The 26,747-nt window shown below is 37.0% G+C and overlaps 1 non-coding gene across 1 annotated transcript; it reads left to right on the top strand.

The window, feature by feature from the left end:
• The first annotated feature begins 15,349 nt into the window (after nucleotides 1-15,349).
• On the top strand, nucleotides 15,350-15,456 carry LOC124898276. The gene has a single exon (XR_007055251.1). It is a non-coding gene; the product is annotated as a small nucleolar RNA R71 (small nucleolar RNA).
• Nucleotides 15,457-26,747: the final 11,291 nt, after the last annotated feature.

Genomic DNA, 26,747 nt, shown 5'->3' with positions numbered 1-26,747 from the left:
GACTTCTGAGTCCCTATCCCATAGGTCTCATTTGGCATAAACTTTCCTAATAAGGCTTAAGTTGCACTCATGAGGTTGTGTGAATAGGAAGTCCATGTGTAACTCGTTTATTCGATGCACAATGCTGGGAAACTTTCTCAATATATTCTCCCTGTGAATGAATTGCTTGGCTATATACCTAGACTTATCATTCTTTGCATAACATTTTTGTCCAACCTCCACAACCCATCTAGTGCCATACCTCTTCTCTTACCGATGTGGGTGAAGCAGAGGGTGAGATGCACTACCACTTTGTCTAATTTTTTTCCTTGCTGGCTCAGAAGGTCCTGCCTTGGCCTTGCCCTATTGTGGTTGACCAGACATATCCCCTATTAAAGAAAAACATATAGTAACTATATAAAACAGAGTGAGTATATTGAACCAGCAAACACTAAGTGTGTGGTGGTTAGGACACCCCACACTTAGTTGCTAGTATAGGTGTGTGGGTATGAAGGCTAGGGTACGTGTGGGTATGAAGGCTAGGGTACTCAGACTTCCCCTCAATTATCAATCCATATAATCACAATTTCTCGAATACCAAAACAAACTAAACTCATCTTTCTTTTAATTTATACCTCTTATAGTTATCCTTACTATATCAAACACAACTTGAGATGTACGTACTATATATTTCAATAGGACCGCACCTGCCTATACGCACACATATCTCCACTTTCAAAAAGATGCAACTATTCAATCCACATTGGCTATCACAAAGGTAGCCCATATATGTAAGATACCACAAAGATTTATATATTATTAGTCTATGGTAGCAATAAGCAATCACTGAAAGTTATAATATTCTCATGACATATATAGTTCAATTTAATACCTCCATGGCAAAAATTTATTCATAATCTCAAAATTGTAGTCTCAATCTTGAACAAAGCAACTATACAGTCTAAGTATGGCTAACATGCTATCATGTTGTGCACCTAATGAAGTAAAAGAATGAAGAATGGAGGACTTACCTTGGTGGTCTTGAAGAAGATGAAGAATATGCTCCTCTTTGCTTAAGTGAAGAAAATAAAATTTAGAGAAAATTATTTAGCTATGGGTATTTAGGGGCGGCGCGGGCTAGGGTAAAGAAAGAATGGGACGTTGGAAATAAGGGGATATTTAAAGTGATTGAGGAGTGTAGGTAATTTTAAAATTTTTACATAAGTCAAGACATAGCGGGTGGCGCAGGCTCTTTCCTATTGCTCTAAGGCACAAGTTGCGAGAGTTAGTGCGCTGCAATACTCAAGTTACCGTGGGATTAATCACCTGTGCTAACTAAAATACCAAAATTTTGGCATGGATTTTAATCTTGTGGGGAAATATTTCATTCCCCCTATTATTTTTCACCCAGTACCATTCTGTAGTGCCTATTTCACTTACCTGGAGACTTAATTTGATCAGTCCTACGTACTCTCCACTTTTCATTATCCCTCATGACACCAAGTTTCTTATTCCTGTACACTTAAACAAAAATAATGAAATAATGTAAAAAAAAGGGGGTTGCCTCCCACTCAACGCCTTAGTTTTGATCATGGCATGACACTTCTTTTTGTATTTTTTTCATTTCCTTTCTATTTTTTTTTTAATGACAAAGCAATAAAATACATAGTACATTACATTCATGGGTTGCCTCCCACACAGTGCTTTAGTTAACATCGTGGCACGACCCAACTCAATCTTTACTCATCCGCAAAGCTGATCGACATATTATGCTGATCTGCATGATCCATCCAATAATGCTTCACCCATAGCTCGTTCACCAAGAATTTTTTAGTCTTTTCCTTGTTCTATAGCTCAACAGCTCTATGAGGCGTCATTCACACCACCTCAAATGGCCTAAACCACTTAGAACGTAACTTACCTGGAAACAACTTCAATCTTGAATTAACTAGTAACATAAGTTGTCCAGGCTCAAAAACGCTATTCAAAATCTGCTTGTCATGCCATTTCTTAGTCTTCTCTTTCTACAGTTTTGCATTCTCATAAGCATGGAGACGAAACTCGTCTAGTTCATTTATCTTCAATAATCTCTTCTCACTAGCTGCTTTCAAATCGAGATTCAGTTTCTTAACCACCCAATAAACTTAATGCTCAAGTTCCACAAGCAAGTGGCATGTTTTTCCATATACCAAGCGATACAAAGAGGTCCCCACAGTGCGCCATCTAGCTTTTCCGACTAATCCTTACGTTGGCCATTAATAGTCTTTTGCAATATCTGCTTAATTTCTCCATTAGAAACTTCTACTTGGCCACTGGTTTGTGGGTGGTACATTATTGCCAACTTCTGCCTAAAACCATATTTAGCAAACAAATTTTTAAACCAAGTGTTAGGAAAATGCTTACCTCCATCACTAATAATAGCTCTGGGTGTGCCAAATCGAGATAAGATATACTTCTTTACAAAATTTATTACAACTCTCGCATCATTCATAGGTAAGGCAGCCCCTTCCACCCACTTAGATATATAATCGACTGCCATGAGGATATATAAGTTACCACAAGATAGTGGAAATGGACACATAAAATCTATTCCCCAAACATCGAATACCTTAACCTCAATAATATTGTTCAGGGGCATCTCATGGCGCCTTAATATTGTACCTAATCGCTAACATTGATCACACCCTCTTACAAAGGTAAACACATCTTTGAATAATACTGGACAAAAGAATCCTGATTGTAACACCTTTTTAGTTGTTCGCTCAACCTCATGATGGCCTCCATAAGGAGATGAAAGACACTTTTGCAACACTTCTTTAGATTTATCTTCGGACACACATCTGTGCACAATTCAATCAGAACCCTATTTGAAGAGATATGGCTCATCCAATCTATATGCACGAGAATTATGTAATAGTTTCTTTCTCTATTGACTGGTAGCTTCAAAAAGGTAAAACCTACACACTAATAAATTCACAATGTCTGTATACCAAGAAATATCACATATATTGTGTGTCAACACTTTCTCATATGAAAACTCTCCCTAGATGTAAAACTTATCATCAACAATGTGATCACAATCTATAGCCTTGATAGATGATCCGCCACTTGATTCTCAGCTTCTTTTCAATCATGTACTTCTAGATCAAATTCTTAAAGTAATGGAATCCACCTGATAAACCATGGCTTTGCATCTTTTTTGTTGAGCAAATACTTGATGGCATCATAGTCTGTGTGAACAATTACCTTAGTGCCCATCAAGTATGATCTAAATTTGTTGAACGCATAGAGGAGCGCTAGAATCTCTTTTTATATTACTATGTAATTCATCTAGGAATCATTTAAGACTTTACTTGCATAATAAATAGAAAAAATAACTTATCTTTTTTATACCACAAAACTTCTCCAATAGCTACATCACTGGCATCATACATCAACTCGAATGATAACATGTAATACCCCACAAAGTTCTCTACTAGTTTGAGCCTTAGAGCATTTTCGTAAAAATGAAAATTCAAGTTTAAAAATTTAAGAAATATCTTCCCAAGTATGAAACACTTTGAATCGTGTTGTATTTTTCTAATTTAAATTGTTTGTCATATAGAGCATTGAATAATCTTTCCATCGATATCAATTTCATCAAAATTTGACATCGGATAAGGGAGTTATGGCCGTTTTACTAAACAGTATCGGAATCTCCCAAGTTTGATAGTCGACCTAGAGGACCGCCAAGTCCTTGGTGTACCATCAAGTGTCCCATCAAGACAAGACAAAACATCCCATTTTTGGCTCCCGAGTGATGGCCAAAGTAGTAGACCATCAAAAAGCTAACAGACCGTCAAGGGGTCCGTCAGTTCAAAACAGAATAGCCCATTCCTGACCCTTGAGTGATGGATGATCTGGTGGGCCATCAGATTCAGGATGGACCATCACTTGGACCATCACGTCAAGGTAGAATGTCCCAATTTTGACACTCGAGTGACGGATGACTTGGTGGACTGTCAGTCCCTCTAACGAACCGTCAGATCGACCGTCACAGACCCCAATCAGCAGTTTTCAACTCTTTTTCTTTAAAGGGCATTTTGATCTTTTCCACTCTTTCCCCAACTTCTATAAATACCTCCTTAAGGGTTAAGGGCCTTATTTTCTCTCTTTTTCCACTCCAAAAATAAAAAAAAATTAGGGTTTCCAAATCAAGATCCCATTTTTCTTCTTTTAAGAAAATTAAGAGAGAATCAAGAGCAAAAATCAAGAATTCTTCCAAGAGCCTTCAAGAAAAGATTTTCCCCAAGGTATGTAGATGTTGATTCTTGGGTCCCTTTCATCCAAGAAGCTCAAGTACATTTTTCTAAATCTCCAAGATTTATGTTTATGAATTTTTAATGATTCTTGTGAGTTAAAATTTTTGTTCTTGCTATGATTGAGTTATGGTTCATGTTTGTCTACAAAATTATCAAGCCTTGGCCCTAGTATGAGGTATTTGTGTGGTAAATGGATTATGTACTTGTTGTTGATGTTGAATGACCTCCAAGATGGGATACTTATATGGTTTGTATGAATCTATGATAATATATGAGCGGAAACATGTAAATTTGGTTGTTCATGATGAGTAGTTAGGTTATTATTCCTATGCCTAAGTTGTGCATGTGAGGTGTTCGATAAAATGTCTATGATATTAGAAATCAAGCATTGTAGTTAAATAGTAATCTAATGACTTCTTAAATACGGTTATGTGTCATAGTCGCTGATGTGTTCATGACTTTTGGGTGTAGAATTGGTTGATTAAGCGGAGCATGTCTCCCATAGTTTTGATAAAAGCTTAGGAGAAGAATTTGGGCCATTATAGCATGTTGAATAAGAAGCCCCATATTGTGAGCTAGTCTATGCATGCCTAGTGTTTGATAAAATAACCATGTGAATGAATTATTCCATGCTAGTAGGAAATCCCCATATAAGTGTAAGCCTATGCATGTCTAGTGTTTGTTGAAGGACCTTAGTGAACGAGTAGAGATGTGATGGTTGTAAATTATCCATTTTGTGCGCTTTGATATATGCTAAGTTTTTAATATATGCCAAGTAATTAGCAAGTAAGCTATGACATGATAGTATGAAGTTTCCCAAGCGGTGTCAAGTACAAATACATGTTAAGACAGATATAGGTATGAAATAGTTAAGGTAAAACCTTACTGAATGGAGTATAATCTAATAGCATATTTCCTTTATGTTATTATGTGATTAATATTCCAAGATGCTTAAAGCAACCCTTTAATAATTGTAATGATGCATTAATGATGGTGATGATTAAGGTATGATTGCGATAATACATGAATGATCATGATGATGAATGAATGCTTGTGTTGATGCATGAATGATTATGATGGTGAATGGATGATCGTGATGATGTGAGAATGATTATGTTTTACTTTTATGTTATCGAGTTCTGGGGGTATTTATACTCGATAATAGAGCTGTTGTCTGGAGCCAGTGTTAGTTTTGTGATAATTCCAATCAAGACACGATTCTTAGAACTCAGTGAACTATAGAATTATGTATCTTCAGACAAGTTTGGAGCTTAATTAGGCTCTGTAATCTCAATTATCTCTGTATCGTCAGTCAGATACCATGATTCAATATCCTTTTCGTCAGATACAGAACTAAGCAATCGCATTGTAATTCAATCAGATCTTTGAGAAACATGATCAGTATCGGATTCAGCTCAATCTAAGTTCAGTTAAGAATCAGAGCAGTGTCTTTCACTTAGGAGTAGAAACTAACATCGAGCGAGCTCAAGAATGGGGAATCACCTACTAGTAGAGGGTGAAATCCTTAGATGCAATCCTTTTGATCAAGAACTACATAGCCAGAGTAGGTTGAGACATCACACCTATTAGATGAGGGTGGATGAGAGACATTATACCGGCTATATAAGGGTAGATAGGGTGGCTTGACCTGTTAGATGAGGGCTCCACTATTCTTCTATTAGGACTTGATAGATGAGAGTCATATACAGATAAGGTCTTTACCCGTGGAATGATATTGACACCCTCCCAACTGGGGGTAGAGGTTGGGCCCCTAAGAGAAGTAGAGGCATGTTGGTTAAGTAACTACTTCCCACAGTTTTAGTTTTAGATCCAGTCTCAGTTTCAGAAAAAGTCTTCAGAAATTAGAGTTGTCAGATATAGTCATCTATCATTGTGAGGAACTCAGATAGTTCCATTGATTTATGGACCATCCCATCAGATAGACTTGGTCTCATATTCAGTTATTTGATATCATATTCAAAGGTATGCCGCCAGACAGGCTTGATCACAGTATCAGATTCCTGTTGAGTATTCTTGTTGTAAGATTCGAATATAATTATATTTCTTATCATTGATAAAGCTTTTAAAATTATCTGTTAAAAGGGTTGATCTCTAATCCTGTCAGTCAAAAGTAGTAAGTCTAAAAATTCAGTCATAGATGTAAGTACATCCAGATCCTCAGTTACCAGTATCATATGAGTCTTTGATTTAGTATCTCAGTGTCAGTAGTGAGTTCCGTCTACAATAAAGTGGTATCTGGGTTTCAGTATCTAGAGTTACGATAATTGTGTTCATGTTTTGTGCATTTATGTACGTGTTCTCGTGCAACGTTTTCATGACTATTCAGTTTACATATTGTGCATGCATAAGCCCTTGCATTTAGATTTACCTCATCTACATACTCAGTATATTTTTGTACTGATGCATTTACACTATGGTGTTTTATTCGACACCATAGTTTTAGAGGCACAGGATCCAGAGTATCCCCATCAGTTCAGTCCCAGTCAGCAACAGTAGTAGTGAGTCCTCTTCTTTCGAGGACGAATCTCAGTTTACTATTATTGTATCAGATTTTGTTTATATTTTCAGTTGATGGAGTTAGTTGGGGACATATCCCATCAACTCCACAGTTCAGATAGTTTAGAGGCTTTTCAGATGGATGTTGATGTATTAGTATTCAGTTTTCAGTTTTGAGTATGTGCAAATGTATTGAACCTTATGGCCAGTTTCCATATTTATTTCAGATATTATGCAGTGTACAAGTACAGATATCAGTAAAGGCTTAGCTTGTGGTCCTTTGGGTCCATAAGCACCGTGTGACATCTTAGGATGGGATCTAAGGACGTTATAAACTTGGTATCAGAGCCTAAGGTTCAATAGTGTCCTAGGGAGTCGAAAAATCCGCATCTAGTAGAGTCTTATGCATAGGTATATAGCTCACCAAATTTATGTACAAAAGGCTACAGGTTGTACTTAAGAGTAATTTCCCTTCTTTCAGTATTCAGATCATGTGAGTGAGCATGAGCTCAAGATGATCCTCAATCTAATCTACTTGCTTCTTTCTATTACAGAGTATGCCTCCTCGCAGAGATTTTGTTCATGGAGATGATGACCAGCCCCCTCAGCCAGTAGATCCTGAAAATAAAAGTGAGTCATATGCAGAGTTTTGGGAAGCTTTCTAGGCACTAGCCCAGGCTATGAATAATGTTCATGGGAACCGTCAGGCTATAGTCCCACCTCAGCAAGATGGGGATTCTACCACAGCCAGGGTTAGAAGCTTCATAAGAATGAACCCGCCTGAATTCTTTGGGTCAGTAGTAGGTGAGGATCTGCAGTTATTTCTTGAGGGGGTGAAAAAAATCACCCAGATTATGCATGTGTCAAAGAAGGAGAGTGTTAAGTTAGCATCTTATAGATTGGAAGACATTACTCATGATTAGGTAGTGATGTGGGAGGAGAGTAAAGGGGAGAATGCAGCTCCTGTGACTTGGTCAGAGTTTTAGAGAGCCTTTCTAGATAGATTTTTCCCTCTAGAGATTAGAGAGGCTAAGGTAGAGGGGTTTATAAACCTAAGGCAATGTTCCATGACCATGAAAGAGTATTGTCTTAAGTTTAACCAATTAGCTAAGTATGCTCTTGACTTGGTAGCTGACCCTAGAACGAGTATGAGTAAGTTTTTGTCTGGTGTATCGAGTTATGTATTAAAAGAGTGTAGAGCTTCCATGCTCAATAGAGATATAGACCTTTCTAGGCTAATGATTTATGTGCAACAGATTGAGGCAGATAAGATGAATAAGAGAGAGAGAGGGAGTAAGAGAGCCAAGACAAGTAGTCGTGGTCTCTCGCAGTCGGGGTTTCAAGGCGGCAGTAGCTCTCAGTATGGTCAGAGTTTTTAGTTCCAGCTCCATCTTCAGCTAGTGTACTCGCACCTATGTTTGGAGGTGTCAGAGTTGAGGGAGCGCCAAGCTCTAAAACCTGGAGTAGTACTAGTGGTGTTCGTACCTACCCGTTGTGTGGAGATTGCGATAAGAATCATAAGGGTGTATGTAGAGATGGTAGCGATGTGTGCTTTGGATATGGTGAGACCGGTCATAAATTTCGAGACTGTCCTAAGCTAGGTCCCCAAAGTCCGCATAGTCATCCTTCAGGCTCTTCTTGATTGGGAAAGATCCCCTGAAATAGACCTGGTAAGTTATGAGCCCTTCATTGATATAATATGCATTATTAGATCTTTTGATTTCATTTTGAGCTTATATGCTAGCATGAGTCATACCCGAGTTTTAGGTCTCAGTCGATCAATTATAACCCAGTCGTAGGTTTCTCACACACTGCTCCAGTATTTTAGTGAAGTATATTTAGAGGGACATAGAGTCCCAAGGGGGAGATACCCCATAATATCATGATGTTGCATGCCAATAGATTCATCTCGATGCATGTTCAAGATTTTCTTTATAAAGTTAGCATCAATCATTGTTGCATTGTCAAGTCGTGCCTTCTGAAGTCAGCTTAACCAGATATTCATGCATTAGATATACACATTTAGTAGAAAGAGTTCAGCTTGTCGGCGTGTGTTCAGTCTAGTATACATGAGATCATCCCAGTTATGAGTGCATACATCATATATGAATGTGTTATGAGAATTCAGCTATGAGTAGATTCAGTCGACTATTCCTTGCATCAGATATGCATGCCCAGTGTGAGAACTTAGTATGTCAATCGTTCCAGTTACATAGTCATGCCTTGAGATGTTTCCATTTCTTGAGTAAGTCCTGTTGCTATATTTTCCCAATCTATCAATGTGACATTTGAGGACGAATGTTCCCAAGGGGGAGATAATGTAATACCCTACAAATTTCTCTCCTAGTCTAAGCCTTAGAGCATTTTTGGAAAAATAAAAATTCTAGTCTAAAAATTTTAGAAATATCTTTCCAAGTATGAAACACTTTAAATCGTGTTGTATTTATCTAATTTCAACTGTTTTTCATGTAGAGCATTGAATATGATTTCCATCGATACCAATTTCATCAAAATCCAACATCGGACGAAGGAGTTATGGCCATTTTACTAAATGGTATCGAAATCGCCTAGGTTTGACGGTCGACCTAGTAGAACACCAAGTCCTTGGTGGACCGTCAAGTATCCTATCAGGCCAAGACAAAACATCTCATTTTTGTCCCCCCTAGTGACGGCCAAAGTAGTGGACCATCAAAAAGTTAACGGACCGTCAAGGGGTCTGTCAGGTTGAAACAGAATGGCCCATTCCTAACCCTTGAGTGACAAACGATCTGGTGGACTGCCAGATTCCTGACGGACCATCACTTTGACCATCACGTCAAGGCAGAATGTCGTAGTTTTGGCACTCGAGTGACGGACGACTTCGTGGACCGTCAGATCGACCGTCATAGACCCCAATCAGCAGTTTTCAACTCTTTTTCTTTAAAGGGCATTTTAGTCTTTTCCACTCTTTCCCCAACTTTTATAAATACCCCCTTAAGGGTTAAGGGCCTTATTTTCTCTCTTCTTCTAATCCAAAAATAAAAAAAAAAATTAGGGTTTCCAAAGCAAGATCCCATTTTTCTTCTTTCAAGCAAATTAAGAGAGAATCAAGAGCAAAAATCAAGAATTCTTCCAAGAGCCTTCAAGAAAAGAGTTTCCCCAAGGTATGTAGATGTTGATTTTTGGGTCCCTTTCATCCAAGAAGCTCAAGTACCTTATTCTAAATCTCCAAGATTTATGTTTATGAATTTTTAATGATTCTTATGAGTTGAAACTGATGTTCTTGCTATGATTGAGTTGTGGTTCATGTTTGTCTACAAGATTATCAAGCCTTGGCCTTAGTATGTGGTATTTGTGTGGTACATAGATTATGTACTTATTGTTGATGTTGAATGACCTCCAAGATGGGATACTTATGTGGTTTGTATAAATCTATGATAATATATGAGTGGAAACATGTAAATTTGGTTGTTCATGATGAGTAGTTGGGTTATTATTTCCATTCCTAAGTTGTACATGTAAGGTGTTCGATAAAATGTCTATGATACTAAAAATCAATCATTGTAGTTAAATAGTGATCGAATGACTTCCAAAATACGGCTATGTGTCATGGTCATTGATGTGTTCATGACTTTTGGGTGTAGAATTGGTTGATTAAGCGGAGCATGTCTCCCATAGTTTTGCTAAAAGCTTAGGAAAAGCATTTGGGCCATTATAGCATGTTGAATAGGAAGCCCCAAATTGTGAGCTAGTCTATGCATGCCTAGTGTTTGATAAAATGACCAAGTTAATGAATTATTCTATGCTAGTAGGAAATCCCCAAATAAGTGTGAACCTATGCATGTCTAGTGTTTGTTGAAGGACCTTAGTGAACGAGTGGAGATGTGATGGTTGTAAATTATCCATTTTGTGCCCTTTGATATATGCTAAGTTTTTAATATATGCCAAGTAATTAGCAAGTAAGCTATGACATGATAGTATGAAGTTTCCCAAGTGGTGTAAAATACAAATACATGTTAAGATCGATATAGGTATGAAATAGTTGAGGTCAAACCTTGCAAAATGGAGTACGATCTAATAGCATATTTCCTCTATGTTATTATGTGATTAATATCCGGAGATACTTAAAGAGACCCTTTAAAAATTGTGATGATGCATTAATGATGGTAACAATTAAGGTATGATTGAGATAATACATGAATGATGATGATGATGAATGAATACTTGTGTTGATGCATGAATGATTGTGATGGTGAATGGATGATCGTGGTGATGTGAGAATGATTATGTTTTACTTTTATGTTTTCGAGTCCTGGGGGTATTTATACCCGACAATAGAGCTGTTGTCTAAAGCCCGTGTCAGTTTTACAATAATTCCAATCAAGCCACGATTCTCAAAACTCAGTGAACTATAGAATTATGTATCTTCAAACAAGTACGGAGCTTAATTAGGCTTTGTAATCTCAATTATCTCTGTAATCTCTGTATCGTTAGTCAGATACTATGATTTGATATCCTTTCTATCAGTTACGGAACTAAGCAACCTCAGCGTAATTCAGTCAGATCTTTGAGAAACATGATCAGTATCAAATTCAGCTCAATCTAAGTTCAGTTAAGAATCTGATCATTATCTTTCAAATGGGAGTAGAAACTAGCACCGAGCGAGCTCAAGGATGGGGACTCACCTACTAGTGGAGGGTAAAATCCTTAGATACGATCCTTGTGCTCTAGAACTACGTAGCCAGCATAGGTTTAGACATCATACCTATTAGATAAGGGTGGATGAGAGACATCATACCTACTAGATAAGGGTAGATGAGGTGGCTTGACCTGTTAGATGAGGGCTCCACCATTCTCGTATGAGGGCCTTATAAATGAGGGTCATATAAAGATAAGATCTTTACCCATGGCACGGTATTGACACCCTCCCAATTGAGGGTAGAGGTTGGACCCCTAAAAGATAATAGGGGCATGTCAATTCAGTAAATACTTCCCACAGTTTCAGTTTCAGATTCAGTCTCAGTTTCAGAATCAGTCTTCAGAAATTAGGGTTGTCAGATACAGTCATCTATCATTAGGAGGAACTCAGATAGTTCCATCGATTTATGGACCATCCCATGAGATATACTTGGTCTCACATATAGTTATTTGATATCATATTCAGAGGTATGCCACCAGAAAGGCTTGATCACAGTATCAGATTCCTGTTGAGTATTCTTGTTGTAAGATTTGAATATAATTATATTTCTTATCATTGATAAAGCTTCCGAAATTATCTATTAAAAGGGTTTATCTCTAATCCTGTCAGTCGAAAGTAGTAAGTCCAAGAATTCAGTCATAAATGTCAGTACATCCAGATCCTCAGTTACCAGTATCAGATGAGTTATTAATTTAGTATCTCATTGTCAGTAGTGAGTTACGTCTGAAATAAAGTAGTATCTGGGTTTCAGTATCTAGAGTTACAATAAATGTGTTCATGTTGTGTGCATTCATGTACGTGTTCTCGTGCAATATTTTCATGACTATTCAGTTTACATATTGTGCATACATGAGCCCTTGTATTTAGCTTTACCTCATCTACATACTCGGTATATTTTTGTACTGATGCATTTACCATATGGTGTTTTATTCTACACCATAGTTTCAGAGGCACGGGATCCAGAGTATCCCCATCAGTTCAGTCCCAGTCAATAGCAGTAGCAGTGAGTCCTCTTTTTTTTAGGACGAATCTTAGTTTACTATTATTGCATCAGATTTTGTTTATATTTTTAGTTAACAGAGTTAGTTGGGGACATGTCCCATCAACTCCACAGTTCAAACTGTTTAGAGGCTTTTCAAAAGGATGTTGATGTATTAGTATTCAGTTTTTGGTTTTAAGTATGTGTAGATGTATTGAACCTTATGGCCAATTTCTATATTTATTTCAGATATTATGTATTGTATAGGTACAGATATCAGTAAAGGGTTATCTTGTGGTCCTTCGGGTCCATAAGCACGTGTGACGTCTCAGGATAGGATCTCAGGGCGTTACATAATGCCTAGTTTGGAGAAATGAAGATGGGTGCTTCTGTCAATTGCTTCTTTAGCCTCTCAAAATCTTCCTGACACTAAGCCCTAAAATCAAACTTAGCTTTTTTTCCAACAGATTACACATAGGACTTGCAATCTTTGAAAAATCTTGGATAAACTGCCTTTAAAATCCTACATGCCCCAGAAAACTTCTCACTCTCTTCACCGTCACAGGATATGGTTGCTTTTCAATGACTTCAACTTTGGATATGTCCACCTAAAGTCCTCTATATGACACCTTATGACCAAGGACTATTCCTTTCTTGGCCAAAAAGTTGCATTTTTCCTAGTTCATTAAAAGATTCATCTTTTCATAACGAGTTAAGACTCGGTCTAGATTCTGCAAGCACACACCAAATGAGTTACCATAAATAGAGAAGTCATCCATAATACCTCAACGAATTCTTCCACCATGTCATAGAAAATTGACATCATGCATCTCTAGAATGCTGCGAGTGCACTGCAAGGCCAAAAGACATCAGTCTGAATGCATACGTGCCATATGAACCGATAAAGGTGGGTTTTTCTTGATCTTCTAGCTCTATAGTGATATGTCCCCAACTAACTCCATCAACAGAAAATATAAACAACTCCAACCAGTTACCATGAGAGTGAGAATCAGCTTATTAGCTTTATTGGTCACCACAGTCATCCCACCTTTATTTGGATGCAGTGTACAAGGCTGACCCACTTGCTGTCGAATATGGGATAGACAATCCTAGCATAAAGCCATTTAATGATTCTTTTATGTACTACTTCCTTCATTACAAGAATCAATCTTCATTATTGCTGCACACATGCTTTGTAGCCCTCTTCCATATATATATATATATATATTGTGGATACAAAAAGTTGGATTGATCCTTGTGATATCCGATATCTGCCATCCAATTGCCTTCTTCCTTCTTTTCAAAGCTGCCAACGCTTCTCTCACCTGCACATCAAACAAATTTACAGACAAAATCACAGACAAAGTATCATTGTCACCAAGGAAGATATATTTTAAATGAAGAGGCAGAGCCTTGAGCTCTAATTTTGGTGCTTTATTAATAGAAGCATTGGGAGATGGGCCAATTAGCCTGTTCCATGTCTTGAAAGCAGGCCTTCTCGTGTCAATAACCGCCAAATATATAACTTGAACCAATTTGAACGCCTCTATATCACCATAAAGATCATGACCCATCAAAGCTCGCTTAAGTAGATCATCGAATAATGACAGATAGAGCTTAGATGCAAGGTCTATAACTGATATAGAAGACAATTCTTTAGATATAATAGGCTACTTTAGTGCCTTGTATACATGAAAAACCTCCACTTTGTCATGCGCTTTCATAGTCATTTTTCCTGCAGCTACATCAATAAGTGACTGCCCTATTGCTAGGAATGGGTGTCCCAAAATAAATGGAACAACCAGATCAGCTTCAAAATCAACAATAACAAAGTCTACTGGAAAAATCATAATCCCACTTGCATCAATATGTCTTCAACAATTCCCCAGTCCTTGCAAGGGACCCCAAAAGCCCCCAAAAACTTCTTGTAACTGGTCTCATCTTTATGCTTCCAAAGCTTTTGAGAGAAAGGCAGAGGTAGAGTCTTTTTCTCTGCTTTAGTTTTATTAGTTGTAGTTTTTTCTTCAACCATTTTCTCCTCATTTTTTTTAGATGTATCATCAACTGCAGGACTAACATGCTCCAGTTTCGTTTTCTTTAACTGCAACCCACTCTTAGTAGTAACTATATTTACCTATTTTGGATTTGCCTCAGTATCACTAGGTAGACTTATGAGGCCTAGTGCTCTACGCTCCTATACTCTGACCAATTTACAGCTCTAAATTCTTCATAATCAACCGTTGATTCTTCATATCTGCAGCCAACTATACATTAGAAGCTAGAAGTTGCTTCATCATCTTCTCTAAATTACTCATTTGCATTGGTCCCTGATTACTTTGAACTTGCGATTGATTATGTTGTATTGGCCCCTTATACTGATTATTATTTTATGCCTGATTTCCACCCCATGAGAAATTAGGATAGTTCCTCCAATTGGGATTATAGGTATTACCAAAGTTCTAGTATCCCTAATTATTCGTATTCCTAAAATAATTAATAGAATTTGCATTAACCGCACAAGCATCAGCTTCATGCTCACTACTTCCGCAAACCTCACACCAAGAATTTACCTGTTAGACTGCATCAGTTGTAGTTACTGCTTGAGAAACCCTAAACTTCAAGTTGTTAAACTGAGTAAGCATCTAATTTTGCATTGCTTCAAGTTCAACTGACAAAGTAGTGAATTGATGTACCTCTAACACACCTACCACCTTCTTAGGAGCACTACTTAAATTAGCATGCCATTTAAGATTCCCTTATGAAATCTGATTCAACAGTGTATATAATTCATCATATATTTTCTCCAAAACTTGCCCACCAGTTGTTAAATCCAAGAGAATCTTGGTGTTTCGCTCAAGACTCTCTATGAAAGTGTGAACAAGAACATCATTAGACTGATAATGGTGATGGCAATTTTTGAGCATACCCTTACACCTTTCCCAAGCTTGGCAAAGATTTTTTCTTTCTTTCTACCTGAAACTCAAAATCTCACTTCTCAAATGTGTAGTCTTCCCTGATAGAGAGAATCGAATTAGGAACTTTCGAGCTAGATTATCCCAAGAAGTGATGGAGAGTGGTGGTTTAGCATGTAACCACCTTTTTACTTCCCCAATTAAAGAAAATGAGAAGAGAGTCAGTCTGACATAATCAGTATTCACCCTTATAAGAATATAGGTATTTCTAATTTCCAGGAAGGCCTGTATGTGCTGTTGTGGGTCTTCATGTGAAAATCTAGCAAATTGCTTGGCCGAATTCAGCAACTGCTTCATATTTTTGCTTTAATTCAAATAGACCACTTGGCTCTAGCTTGCGGATGCTATTAGTAGCATGGTTCGTGAGTGGGATTTCCATCTCACGAATAGGTCTGGCAACTGCTTAAGCAGGAGAAACTAGAATCACCAAAGCTGGAACACATCCGGAATTTGGATCAACTGGATCATTTGGATCAACAAGATTAGGATCTCTTTGTTCCGCCATTTAAAACTGTTGAATTGGATAATGAGCTCTTCGCCTCTGTTGAAATACTAGTTTTGGTTCTGAATAAGGCTTTACCAACTCTGTATCTCTCGCCAGTCCTGTATTTAGCTGATCCTGCAAAAGTCAGCCACTAAGATCAAGTCATTAACACTTACATTAATTATCAAAAACTAAAAATTTATAAAATTACTAATTATAAGTCCCTGCCAACGATGCCAAAAACTTATTCCATTCTAACGCACATGAAAGTGAGCGCGATCGTACAAATAAAATAGTGACAAGGATAGTCAGATATCGTACCTATGAGGACTATGCAACTAGCAATTCAACCACCTTTAGTTTTTGATAAGAATGTATTAAGTGTTTAAAGGTATCAAGATGATTGTGAAGATTCAAGGTAAAATATAAATAATTAAGAAATAATATTATATGATAATAGCAACATAAGCAGGGGTTGTGAACAATATTGATAAGAATGCCAGGGTTGAGACACCTTCTAACAATCTTACAAATCTTTATTCTTATCGTATTTTAGTATGATCACGATCGCCCGACCACTAATCTTCTACCTATATTGGACATCATAACTACATCATTGAGTGGGGATGAAATAATCCAACTATATTCCTAAAGCTATCTTTCTACAAGTGAACCAAACAAGGCTTCTAGGTATATCCCTATCCTAGATGTTAATTGACATCCCTTATTTCATAAAAGGATAAGAACCTTGCTCGTTATCATTTCATTCTATTCTATAATCCTCCACCCAGATTTACATAGGAATATAGGTTTATTCTAATGGTGGCCATTCATCAAAATAGTAAGCACAAGATATTAAGAACAACCCATACAATAATCCAACAAGAAACTATAATAAAAAATATCAAAGTTCAATTATTTTTTTGGCTAAACCCCAGAACAAAGGTGTTTAGCCACTCATGTTTGAATTCAACATCAAAAATGAATAATTAAACATACCCAAAAGTAATCTTTGAATAATGAAGTTTAAAGAACCCTAAGAAAAGTATTAATAGTGTTTTTGCCTCTACAGTATGTGTCAAAGTGTTCCAATTGTGTTTCCCGTGTTGGATTTTATACTAGGAAAATTTAAGTTTGAGGTGGACTACAACACGTGTCGTGGGGGTCAGTGCACCGCAATGAAGGGCGCATCGCCCACTCTATTGCACCACAATGAAGGGCACATTACCCGCTCTATTGCACCGCGATGAAGGGTGCGTTGCGGGCTAATCGCTCGCCTTCACTGGAATTAGACTTCAAAAATTCATCAAGGCAAAGGACCCAAAATTGGAGCCCGCGTCATGGGCTAATCTCCCGCCTTCACTGGAATTTGCTTCCAAGAATTTCACTAAGGCACAAAACCTTTTCTCCTTAGCTAATTGCTCCACTATTTGCTCCAGCCTTCTAACTTGCTTTCCAACTCCTTTCAGTGTCCTCGATACTGAATAGACTTAATCTACTATCATCGATCATCACTTTTTTTCGTCATGCATCCACTTGAGCCAAACTTTATCAAAAATCTTTCCTACATTACTAATCATATCTATTAGCTCAAATCATGAAATTACACACCAAAATCAATAATAATACATATTTAAGCTCATAGAAATAGGCCTATCATGGCTGAATATTAGTGTTTATACATATAAATATATTCAAGATCCATCACTATGTTGATTAAAGAGATGGACCTATCTAGACTTTCGTTTAACAGACCAAGGAAGAGAATCTTAAAGAGAAAGAGAGAGAGAATAAGAGAGCCAAAATAGGTAATTTTAACTTTTATCAACCAAGGTCAAAAAGTGGTAACCGTTTTCAGTTTCGTCAAAAATTTTTAGTCCTAGCTCTATTTTTAGCTAGTGCACTGGTGCCTAAATTTAGGCAAGATAGTCGGGATATAGTGTCAGGCTCTAAGTCCCAGGGTAGTATGAACAATGGTCGTACTAATCTACTCTGCAAGAAATGTGGTAGGCATTACCAGGTGAGTGTAAAGCTAGTAGTGATGGGTGTTTTAGATGTGGCAAGCCAGGCCACAGAGTCAGGGATTGCCCAAGGGTTGGTCACTAGGGTCAGTCTAATCGTTCTTCAGCTCCAGCAGGTCGCCCAACTCAGTAGGGTAGTATTTCAAGTGTTACTAGTAGGCAGTGTCAGAATAGGTTATATGTACTCCAGACTCGATATGACTAGGAAAGTTCTCCTGATATGGTTATAGGTATGTTACAAGTTTTCCATATTTATATTTATGCATTGTTAGATTCGGAAGCTTCACTTTCTTTTGTAACTCCTTATATAGCTGTCAATTTCGATGTCAGTCCTGAAATATTAGAAAAATATTTCTCAGTGTCTACCCTAGTGGATAAATTTATTACAGCTAGATGGGTATACAAATTTTTCCTTGTCACAGTATCTCAGAAAATCACCTCAGTTTATCTCATAAAGTTAGAGATGACCGATTTTAATGCCATTCTCGGCATAGATTGGATTCACTCGTGATATGCCTCAGTTAATTGCAGAAATAAAGTCATTCTATTTTAGTTTCCTAATGAACTAGTCATTGAATGGAGGGGTAATACTTCAGTGCTTAAGGGTCAGGTTGTTTCTTATCTTAAAATAAGAAAGATGATATCTAAAGGGTGTATTTACCATCTTGTTCGAGTCAAAGACTCTAGTTCTGGAACTCCAAGTCTCGAGTTAGTTTTAGTGGTAAAGAAATTTCCAGCTATGTTCCTTGAGGATCTTCCCAGAGTTCTTCCCGAAAGGGAAATTGAATTCGGAATAAATCTCCTTCCAAATACCCATCCTATCTTTATTCTATCTTACCTAATGACTCTATCTGAGCTTAAGGAGTTAAGAGAATAGTTAAAAGATCTCTTAGATAAGGGTTTCATCATGCCTAATATTTCACCATGGGGCTCTCCAGTCATGTCCGTGCATAAGAATGACGGTTCTCTCAAAATGTGCATCGACTACCGTCAGTTAAAGAAAGACACAATCAATAATAAGTATCCACTCTTCAGAATTGATGACTTGTTCGACCAAATTTAGGGTGCCAGTTATTTCTCTAGGATAGACCTCAGATCCAACTATCATCTGCTTAGAGTAAAAAAATATGACATTTCAAAGACAGCTATCAAAACTCGGTATGGTCACTTTGAATTCCTAGTTATGTCTTTTGAACTAACTAATGCCCCTACAGCTTTCATTGACTTGATGAACAGGGTGTTCAAATAGTACTTAGATATATTCGTCATAGTCTTGATTAATGATATCCTGTCTATTCCAGTAGTGAGAATGATTATGCAGACCATTTGAGAATTGTGTTGCTGGCCCTTAAAGCTCATCAGTTGTTTGCCAAATTTAGTATGCAAATTTTGGCTAAGATCAGTAGCTTTTCTTGGCCATATTATTTTCGATGATGGCATTAGAGTTAACCCTCAAAAGACCAAACCCTGAGAAATTAGCCCAGACCCATCTCTCCATCATATGTCAGGAGTTTCTTATATTTGGGTAGCTATTACAGGTAATTTGTTGAAGGGTTTTCTTCTATTGCATCCCCCATATCTCAATTGACTCAGCAGAAAGTCAAATTTTAGTGGTCAGATTCTCGCAAGATGAGTTTTCAGGAGTTGAAGACTCGAATCACTTTCACTCCAGTCTTGAGTTTTCCAGATGGGTTTGTAGTTTACTATAATGCTTCTAGAGTTGGTCTTGGTTGTGTTTTGATACAAAGAGGCAAGGTCATAGCCTATGCATCTAGGAAGCTTAAACCCCATGAGAAGAATTATCCAATCTATGATCTTGAGTTGGCAGCTATTGTTTTTTCCTTGAAAATTTAGAGACATTATCTCTATGGGTTTCATATTGATGCGTTCACTGATCATAAGAGTCTACAGCACATTTTCATGCAGAAAGATCTGAATCTTCATCAAAAAAGGTAGATTAAGTTTTTAAAAAATTATGATATAAGTGTGTTATATTATCCGAGCAAGGCCAATATAGTGGCAAATACCCTTAGTAGATTGTCTATGGGTAGTGTTGCTCATGTTGAGGGAGATAAGAAGAAGTTAGTCAGTGAGGTTCATTAGCTTGCTAGATTAGGTGTTTGGTTAGTTGATTCAGCTGAGGGCAGTATATGGGTTCAAAATGATTCGGAGTCTTCATTGGTGGCTGAAGTGAAAGAAAAGCAGGACAGAGATCCTAGTTTGGTTAAGTTAAAGGAGGTAGTTAAAGATAAGAAGGTAGAGGTTTTCTCCCAAAACGGAAGATGGTGTGCTTCATTGTCAGGGTAGATTATGTGTTTCGTGTGTTGATGGTTTGAAACATTGGATTTTAGCGAAGGCACATGGTGTGCGGTATTCTATTTACCCAGGAGCCACTAAGATGTATCATTATTTGCAGGAAATCTATTAGTGGAGTGGTATAAAAAAGGATATTGGAGGGTTTGTGGCTAAGTGTCATAATTGTCAGCAGGTTAAGGTTGAGCACCTATGGTCTAGTGGTATATTACAGAAGTTCAGTATCCCTACTTAGAAGTGGGAAGTGGTGAACATGGATTTTGTGATAGGGTTGCCTTGTACGCCTCATCAGCATGTTTGATATAGGTCATTGTAGATAGAATGACCAAATCAACTCATTTCTTGCTAGTTCATACTTCGTACTCAGTTGATGATTATTCCAGGATTTATATTAGGGAGTTGGTTAAGTTGCACGGATTCCGTTGTCTATCATATCAAATAGAGGTACTCAATTTATCTCTTACTTTTAGAAGACTTTTCAGAAGGGTCTTGGTACCCAAGTTCATCTCAGTACACCTTTTTATCCTCAGACAGATGGTCAGGCAGAGAGAACCATTCAAACCGTAGAGGACATATTGAGGGCATCTGCTATTGACTTTAAAGGTAGTTGGGATTACCATTTACCTTTGATTGAGTTTGCCTACAACAACAGCTATTACTCTAGTATTCAGATGGATCCATTTGAGGCTCTCTATGGGAGGAGATATAGATCTCCTATTAGTTGGTTTGAGGTAGTTGAAGCTGCTTTGATAGGGCCGGATTTAGTGCTTGATGCAATGAAGTAAGTTTGGTTGATACGGGGAGAGACTGAAGACAACCCAAAGCTACCAGAAATCTTATGCAGCTATGAGGAGACGAAATCTTGACTTTAAGGTTGGTGATTTGGTTATATTTGAAGATTTCACCTATGAAGGGAGTAAAGAGATTTGGCAAGAAGGGGAAACTCAGTCCCTTCTATATTGGACCGTATAGAATCTTGAGTCATTTTGGGAAAGTAGCTTACGAGCTAGAGTTTCCTGCAGATTTGATGTCAGTATATTCGGTATTTCATATTTCCTTGTTAAAGAAATGTATTGGTGATTCAGCTGTAATTGTTCCCTTAGAAGATATAGACGTTAAGGATAGCCTTTCCTATAAAGAAGTCCCAGTTAAGATCTTTGATCGTCAAATTCGTAGGCTAAGGAATAAAGAAGTTCCCTTGGTTAAATTAAAGATATTTGGCATAATCAGTCTATTGAGGGAGCTACTTGAGAAGCAGAAGTAGATATGCGAACCAAGTACCCTCACTTTTCTCCGCAAACCCAGATTCAGCTTGAGGTAACGATCTTCCTTAGATTAACTCTTTTCTATTCTCAGTTTCAGCTATGTAACCAATCTCATGGCATTGCATGCATTCACAAAATTAGTCCAGTTCATGTATCTTGTTTCAGACTCAGTTATGTAATCATGTTTCAAGTCATGCATGTTCAGTGTATGATCTCAGTTTCCTCGATGTTCTCAGTCTAACTAGTCTCATTTGAGGACGAATATTTTCAAGAGAGAGATATTATAATACGCCATATCTTTTCGGTCTCTGTGCAACATATGACTCATGATCATCAGTCATACCTCAGCGTATGAGTCGTATGTTGGACTTATACCTAAGTCAGTATAGCATGTTGAACATTCTGTTACAAGTACGACTTGACCCTATGGGTCGTCAAGAGGGGTACGAGTCGTATGAAACTAGCCATATAGACATTAGTGTTGACCCCTTGAGGTTCTGTCTAGGATACGAGAGGGGGTATCCAGTCGTATACAAAGGTACGACTCATATATAGAGAAGTCATATCAATAACAGTGTTGGTTCCCCAAGTTGTCCATTTATCTTACAAGTGACTTTACCAAATTGTATAGGCATCTTACGAGTTAAAAGTAAAACTCGTATCTAGACCAATACATGTTCTTTGAAATCTGCCAACCTTATGAGTCAACAGTCCAGTCATACCCTAATATTTGAGTCGTAAGGTCAACTCGTACCGACTAGGAACTCGATTTTTTGCACATTTTTTCAGGGGCTTTTATGTCTTTCCCCACTCCCTTAAAAGTTAAATCCATGTCATTTTGGCTTTACAAGGGTGGTATAAAAGTCCCCAATTTACATCATTAAACATCAATTCACTAAATAGAATCAAGAGAAAATGGTTTCTTCATCGTCCCCAAGTAGCTAGGGTTTCTCAAGGTCAAGAACAACTTTAAAGAAATTTCCCCAAAGCTTCTACTTCAGGTATGTGGTATGTTCATCCTTTGATCCCTCTTACCCATGGAGCCTAAAAACTTCTTTTGGTTTACTTTATGAGTTTATACATGTTCAAGATGAAATAAGTCCTTAAAGCTCTTGTTAATTCAATGTCAAGTGATGGTTGCAAGTGTTTTCAAGTGTAATGAGTCATGTTTTAAGTGTTCTAAATCCCATGTCATGTTCTATTAATTTCAGAATAAATCCTCAAATTTATGAATTTAGCCATGTAATCATGTTGTTCCCTCATGTTTAAGACATTCCCATGTCCAAATTTATGATTTTCACATATTTGGTGGAATGTTCATGCTTTGGGTCTTTGAACCATGATTTCCATTTTACAATTTTAAATGTTTATATCATACTTTATGGTCATTCAATACTGGTGGGTTATGAACACCCGATACCTACTTGTTTTACATGATTTCAGGTCTTTTAAGTAATAATTCAGTGATACCATGAGTCTTATTATTTACTCAGATATTTATGATCATGATGAGCACTATCAGTTATGTAATAATGTTCAGTCGAGTTTAGTTCTGTCCAGTGCCAGTGTCAGTTTAGTTGGGAGTAAGATTTAGTACCGAACAAACCCAATGATGGATGCTCACTTTCCAGTAGAGGGCGTGACCTTTAGTAGCAGTCCTTGAGTTCCAGAACTACGTAGCCAATGTAGGTTTGAGATGTTTTCCTGCCAGTTGAGAGTTGACACATATCTCATGAGAGCACCTGCCAGTAGAGGGTGACTCCTTAGTCCCTTGGGACACCAATTTAGTGGACCCACACAGCCAGTGTTAGTACCCGTGTCACGGTACTAACACCCTACCAACTAGGGTTATAAGTTAGGCCCCAATTAGCTCAGATTGGGGCATGTCGGTTACATGATACCTCCCACTGTCTCAGTACAGTACTTCAGTGTATTTCAGTTCAGGTTTGCTTGACCAAGTGTACAGATTATCAGTTATTCAGTTATACGAATTTTAGATTATCTCAGAACCATGTTTATGCTTGGTCTTGCATTCTTTGATATTATATGTTCATGCATTTATGCTCAGATACCTCATGAATTTCAGCCAGTCCTCATCTCATATATCTATACATTCAAAGTACTGACCGCACACTTTTCTCTGTGCTATGTTGTCTTATAACATAGGTTTGGACGTATAGTTTTCCAACCGCTCTTAGACAACTCAGCGTTACTCAGCAGCAGTAATGACGAGTCCTCATCCATTGAGGACATAATTTGTTATTTCAGTTACTTCAGTGTTTTCTTATGTTCAACCAGTTGGAGTTATTTGGGGGTCTATCCCATCAACTCCTCATGATGTTTAGAGGCTTTCAGACAATCAGTTAGAAAGTCAGTCAGTCATTTCAGTGTTATCAGTTGTTTTCATATAGACAGTTGGTTTCTAGTATTCTATCAGATATTCCAGACATATTTTGATACGTATTTCAGTATCAAGTTTTATAGTATCTTATCAGCTTACCTACACATGTATTATATTACTATCTTGTTCAGTGCTCACAGTAGGTGTCAGCTCATGAGTTAGCTTGTGGCTATTTGTGGTTGTAAGAACTATTGTCACAAATAGGGGGTAGCCTCAGGTCGTGACAATATCCAACCCTCAAGGTCTTTTACCCTTAAACCTATTCTATGAATCTGATCGTACTTTGACATCCTAGTATCTTTAGGTTCATTTAAGTTTATGAGCAGTAATTAGCAAGATAATAACATTTCTCTTCCCGGCTTAAAATACAATAAGCTCTAGACCACTGACCATTTTAAGACATGGGCACAACACAAACACCTATCGATAACCTTACCTCAATTCATAACACATGACTATATCACAGCATGACAAAACAATCATAAACTCTATTCCAAGTTCATAACACATAACCTTGTAAACAAGTGCACCATGATATTTAGCAAATATAAGTCAACAAGTACAACAAGTCAATTCAGACTATGACCACCAATCCAACTCCACCGTAAAATACCTTTCGTTGTCTCTTTCACCTAAGAAATGGACAATATCGAATATAAATATCATAATCATAAGTTTCAATTCATAGAAAGTCTAATACACCAGTCATTATATAGTTCAATTCATGCAAGGAACCAATAAGTCCCAGTTCATAGAAAGCCTAATACACCAGTCATTACATAACCCGATTCACGCAAGGAACCAATAAATCAAATAAACGATTAACCTAGTCCACTCAAAAAATCAATATAATACAGTGGATATCGATTTAACGATTATCCTGGACTAGTCAAGGATCCACAAGAACAATAACAATGACAATTATCATAATTAAAAATGACAAATATCATGTATTTTGGTTTACATAAAAATATCAAACATAACAAATTAAGCACATAAACCTAGTTCACTTTAGGAACCAATATATAATCAAGAAAACACATAATCTCTGGTTCATTCAAGGAAATGACAGCCCCACATGTACCTTGTACATACATGCTAAGAGTCTTATGTATGCATCTACTAGTCATGATCTGTTAGGGGGAGAGCTTATATTAACCAACTCCTTGGAGATGTTCAATTATTGGTACATTTCAAAATAATGACAGATATCACAAAATCACAATCACAATGAAAACAAAACAACACTTGTAAAATCTAACAAGATTCATCTAAGTTCATTACATGCGATTAACACTTAGAATATCAAGCAATCATTCACTTTTCTTGAGCATACATTAGACAAGCAATATTAAAAGTTAGTTATTATGCACACATAACACAAATTTGGTTGTAACTACATTAAAACCATCACCTACAATTAGCACGTATAACCTATGGGTTATGTCCCACCCCCAACCATTCATCCTAACAATTTGATACATTACCAATTCTCCATTCCTCTTGTTACCACCATAGATTCTTCTAAATCTACAACAACTAACGACCCTTACCAAAATATTTAATTAGGTTTAACCCAAATTTTGAGTACAACAATATCATTAATCATACAAGGATGAACAACAAGACAAGGTAATGTATAATTTCATGATCATTTTCATTATCTCAACCTAATAGCATGTTCTCACCCAATGAATTCGGGGTTTTATCCGCTTAAACCATTCAAAACCCTATGTCTGAAGGTCTAACCATGCAATCTCCCGTTAATCTACGTCATGTTTATACTTTAACTATTCAGTTAAACCTAACCTACTTGGATGCCAAGCAGCTACAGCAGAGGCATGAACATGAGTTTTTGACTCTATGGAGATGACTTATGTCATGAAATATAGTAGGAACCCATGAGTTTCACCCCATGAATGCAAAAATCCCTCCTTTCCATTGCTCCAGGCCAGGAGGTAACCCTAGGAGGATTTTTGAATGAACTTTGTCCTTTTTATAACTGAAGAGGGGAAAAGAGAAATATAAAATCGCACTTTGGATTTATGGTTCCATCATCCTACTATAGCAGCCAACCGATCGCTATAATGATACAGATGTAACAAAAAAAAATTTGCTCTAACAGAATGATGTGAGTTCGATCCAAAATTTCAAATTTAAAATTTTTTAGCAACATCATCCCACACTAATTTGAGATCATATTTTAAAAAATTTTCATAACCCATATCCATGATTAGGTGTCTTTTAATGACAACGGAATAGATCGTTCAAGTTATAGACTTTCCTTTTCCTTTCCTTTTGAATCATATTTATGTATGTTATGTTGAAATATGACTTAAGTGTATTATGTTAACTTTTTTATTTTGAATTTTGAACTTATGTTATATTTTCAGTTCTAGTTTATTTGTTTTACTAACATTGACATGATTCACATTGTAAGGCATTCATTTTTTAGTTAGAATTGATGGATTACTTTTTCGTCAAGTATTTTAATAGTTTATGATATTATATTTATGATATTAACTTTTTGTCAAACATGCATTTCATGATGTTCTTAAAAATCATGTATTTTTAGTTTTTATTTCCTCGTTGTAAATTGATAGATGATAATTCTGATTGCACTCTTCTTATTGAAACAAATTTTATAAAATCCAAAATAACTACTCGACGACCTATTCGGTGGGATGAAATTGACTTCCCTCAGACTTGGGTTCTAAACTCTGTTAATTCTCCGAAGCAGTTAGCACATGAAGTAACTAATTCAGAGTTAACACGAGTAACTCAGAACTTAGATGGACAAATTTGTCTTCAATTTGACAATAGTCCTCCTGCTTATC

Source organism: Capsicum annuum, chromosome 4 (assembly GCF_002878395.1).
Source record: "Capsicum annuum cultivar UCD-10X-F1 chromosome 4, UCD10Xv1.1, whole genome shotgun sequence".
NCBI classification, from domain to species: domain Eukaryota; kingdom Viridiplantae; phylum Streptophyta; class Magnoliopsida; order Solanales; family Solanaceae; genus Capsicum; species Capsicum annuum.
The sequence above is the reverse complement of the archived record's forward strand: the minus strand, read 5'-3'. Positions and strand labels throughout refer to the sequence as shown.